Consider the following 4,757-nt stretch of genomic DNA (forward strand, 5'->3'; position numbering starts at 1 on the left):
TACAAGTAAACATCTTGTATAATTTATTGTATATATAAGTAAAAAATTTGAATTCGTAATACAATTCATTCCGTTAAAATTTACTATCATTTTACTTGATTTGGTAATTCTTCTAAGAGTAACGTATCATTTTTGTCTCCAATATTTTCGTTCTATTTAAGTCTCTAACATTTCAAAATCGTCTCGATTTTGTCCTATCGTCAATTTTATTAATAGATCACTAAGAGCAGAATAACATTAATACAATTTTAAAACATTATAGACTTGAATAAAACAAATTAAATGTAATACCCTAACTTTTAACACGTCATGATCGTACCAAAAGTAAGGCGTTACGGATCTGATTTCCTTTATTATAAATTTACTATTGAGCCTTTACGTCGATATTGCGTTTCCGTTTTTAAGAAAATTTCAGAAAATAGATTTTAGTAATTAATCTCACATAACAAAAAAATTTTCAAATAATAATAATCACATAATTATTAATAATAATAGATGCTATACAATTAAATTCAATGTAAAACTCAAATACAATACCTATCCCTCTGGATAAAATAAAAACCCTGAAGCAACAAGGGCGAGAGAACTCTATAAAAACAACAAGAATCACAAGTAAATCTACTAATCGTCTGCAACTTCTTATTGAATCTCCGAACCTGTGTCACTGAAAGGGTGAAAGATTTGGGGTGAGAACAAACCACACGTTCTCAGTAGGGAATGGGAATGCCGTAAAAGTAATGAAATAAAGTACAAATAATTAACTTTACTCAATAAAAATATATTTTTATCAAACCCTTTGAAAATACTCTTGGTTCTACTTTAGATAATTAATTACCTCCTTTTAAAATCTCTTAACTCAAAACAAAACTTAAATATAAAATTAGTCACACTTTCTGTCTCACAGCACATATTAATCCTCAGTCAAATGTCAACTCGTAATCACTTTAATACACTCACAAACAAGTAGTGCAAGCAAGAGATTCAATTCAATGTACAAGCAAGTCACAACAAGACAAACAATACAATCACAAAGTAATAAAACAGGCAAGCGCAATCAAATGCAAATGCGCAATCAATATGATGCATGTCTATCTCTAACGCAGGCCATGAGCTCATGTGTCGGTTGCCTACCCGCTCCCAACATTACCTGGGCACAAGTCCCAGATATAGTTTTCCAGATGCATCAGTGTGACTTTCCAAATCAATAAGCGTACATCTGGAAAACAGTTCTCAGTGTGTGGGCGTCCCCACTTTACATTTGGCACTAAGGTCCAAACAATGTCACATATGCTCTCCTGTGGCAGACACTTCATTAATTAATATATTCTTTAAATCCTTGTTCTCTGCTCTCCTATGGCAGAGATTCCTTTTCTTAATAAAACGAGCTCAAATCTTTACTTAAAACAAAATCTCTCCTTAAAAGATTGAGTTTAAAACATTATATTTTTCTTAATAAATCAAATTTTAAAATAGAATAAATCTTTTCTTAACTAAATATATTTTAAATAATTTAATTTTTTAAAACCAAATCTTTTAAAATAACTTTTCAAATAAAACCTCATATTTTATAAAATTTTGGCAGCACTTCCCCTAAAACTCGGGCTTAGCCACAATTTTCGAGTCCCAACTGAACCATTTTCAACCTCTTTTCAATCAAGAAATCAAATACATATTCATCAAATTCAGTCATTCCAAACAATCTTAAATTATTTACAAATACCCACTAGACTTCCATGGCATTCATAGTTTAAAACAGTTAATTTCAAAATAAAATCCCCTACCTATGAAATCAAAATCAACGATAGCTCCAAAGAAGCTTTTTGACCGAGTTGCTGAAGAAGAAAACGTCAGAAATCACATGTACCTCCTAAAACTCCAATAATCCAATTGGCCGAACTCAAAGAGAAGGAGAACTACATCACCGTCAGCTTCCACCGAACAAAAGATATGCCAACGTGTAGAGGAGGAAGATACGAACACTTTTATCAAATTGGATTATTTTATTAAAATTATGGATCACAAGAAATTGAAGTTAGAGACATGGAAGTTCCACGGTTTCTCTTCTTCATTCTCGGTCACTCTTGCTTTCTTTTCTTTCACGTTTGGTTCGGTTTCCAGAGAGGAAAATGAAGATTAGGTGGTGATGATAAGTATAATAAAAAATTGTTAGGTGTCATGGTTATAGATAAAAGAAACATGTGTCATATATGTATACAAGCCACCTTAGCTTGCTTTCTTTCTTGCTTTAATATGTATATACATACTGAATATATGTGTAATGGCATATATGTAGGATAATGGCCTTGGCCACTTTCTTTTCTTTTCTTTTTTTAATAATAATAATAATAATAATAATAATAATAATAATAATAATTACTAAATTAAATTTTATTTTATTAAATTAATTTTTGAAAACTTGGGGTCTTACATCCTACTCCACTTATAAAAATTTTCGTCCTCGAAAATTGATATAAGATAGAAAAGGTTTGCACCAACTTTATTTTCAAAACGTCAAAAAAAGAAAGAAAAAGGTTTGGCATGTCCAGTTTATGTGAAGGAAATCATATCTTATAAATGACAAGATATGGTCGGGAGTTATTCAAAATATATCTCAAGAAAGAAGTTCGAAACAAAATTTCTCTGCAAGCAAGCAAGGAAGAGATGACTTCAAACTACTTTAGCACGAATAAGGAGTATACGTTTTCCTAAAACTTTACTTCTAACGTTCTCAAACCCCATGATTCACGTTACCTATTACTTCTATCTCGTCTATGATAATCCATTAGTGTTTCTATATACATGAATCATTAGTATTAAGTTGGCCAGACCTAATACCATGAGAGATGCAACAGTTGACTAACAGAATTAATCAATAGACAATCATGCATTTGAAACTCAAACTCTTGTCAGTGGGACAAGTCCTACTGCATGACAGACACTCAGAGTATGCAGTAAAGCATAGTCAGTCCATTCCCAAGGCTCTAACGGGAACGAACTGCTCTGATACCATAATGTAACACCCTAACTTTTAACACGTCATGATCGTACCAAAAGTAAGGCGTTACGGACCTGATTTTCTTTATTATAAATTTACTATTGAGCCTTTACGTCGATATTGCGTTTCTGTTTTTAAGAAAATTTCAGAAAATAGATTTTAGTAATTAATCTCACATAACAAAAAAATCTTCAAATAATAATAATCACATAATTATTAATAATAATAGATGCTATACAATTAAATTCAATGTAAAACTCAAATACAATACCTATCCCTCTGGATAAAATAAAAACCCTGAAGCAACAAGGGCGATGGAACTCTATAAAAACAACAAGAATCACAAGTAAATCTACTAATCGTCTGCAACTTCTTACTGAATCTCCGAACCTGTGTCACTAAAAGGGTGGAAGATTTGGGGTGAGAACAAACCACACGTTCTCAACAGGGAATGGGAATGCCGTAAAAGTAATGAAATAAAGTGCAAATAATTAACTTTACTCAATAAAAATATATTTTTATCAAACCCTTTGAAAATACTCTTGGTTCTACTTTAGATAATTAATTACCTCCTTTTAAAATCTCTTAACTCAAAACAAAACTTAAATATAAAATTAGTCACACTTTCTGTCTCACAGCCACGTATTAATCCTCAGTCAAATGTCAACTGGTAATCAATTTAATACACTCACAAACAAGTAGTACAAGCAAGAGATTCAATTCAATGTACAAACAAGTCACAACAAGACAAACAATACAATCACAAAGTAATAAAACAGGCAAGCGCAATCAATATGATGCATGTCTATCCCTAACGCAGGCCATGAGCTCATGTGTCGGTTGCCTACCCGCTCCCGACATTACCTGGGCACAAGTCCCAGATATGGTTTTCCAGATGCATCAGTGTGCTTATAAGTCGTACGGCCAGGCCGCATCAGTGTGACTTTAAGTCGTACGGCTAGGCCGCATCAGTGTGACTTTCCAAATCAATAAGCGTACATCTGGAAAACAGTTCTCAGTGTGTGGGCGTCCCCACTTTACATTTGGCACTAAGGCCCAAACAATGTCACATCTGCTCTCCTATGGCAGACACTTCATTAATTAATATATTCTTTAAATCCTTGTTCTCTGCTCTCCTATGGCAGAGATTCCTTTTCTTAATAAACCGAGCTCAAATCTTTACTTAAAACAAAATCTCTCCTTAAAAGATTGGGTTTAAAACATTATATTTTTCTTAATAAATCAAACTTTAAAATAGAATAAATCTTTTCTTAACTAAATATATTTTAAATAATTTAATTTTTCAAAATCAAATCTTTTAAAATAATTTTTCAAATAAAACCTCAAATTTTATAAAATTTTGGCAACACTTCCCCTAAAACTCGGGCTTAGCCACCCTTTTCGAGTCTCAGCTGAACCATTTTCAATCAAGAAATCAAATACATATTCATCAAATTCAGTCATTCCAAACAATCTTAAATTATTTACAAATACCCACTAGACTTCCATGGCATTCATAGTTTAAAACAGTTAATTCAAAATAAAATCCCCTACCTCTGTATGAAATCAAAATCAACGATAGTTCCAGAGAAGTTTTTTGACCGAATTGCTGAAGAAGAAAACGTCAGAAATCACCTGTACCTCCTAAAATTCCAATTGGCCGAACTCAAAGAGAAGGGGAGCTACATCACCGTCAGCTTCCACCAAACAAAAGATATGCCAACGTGTAGAGAAGGAAGATACGAACACTTTTATCGAATTG

At 32.3% G+C, this 4,757-nt stretch overlaps 1 long non-coding RNA gene across 1 annotated transcript; it reads right to left on the bottom strand.

Moving 5' to 3' along the window:
• On the bottom strand, positions 567-2,274 carry LOC110269992. The gene is made up of 2 exons (XR_002358909.1): positions 1,782-2,274; positions 567-664 (listed from the first exon to the last, which is right to left on the bottom strand). It is a non-coding gene; the product is annotated as an uncharacterized LOC110269992 (long non-coding RNA).

The sequence above is a fragment of the Arachis ipaensis genome, chromosome B03 (genome assembly GCF_000816755.2).
Source record: "Arachis ipaensis cultivar K30076 chromosome B03, Araip1.1, whole genome shotgun sequence".
In the NCBI taxonomy this organism is placed as follows: Eukaryota; Viridiplantae; Streptophyta; class Magnoliopsida; order Fabales; family Fabaceae; genus Arachis; species Arachis ipaensis.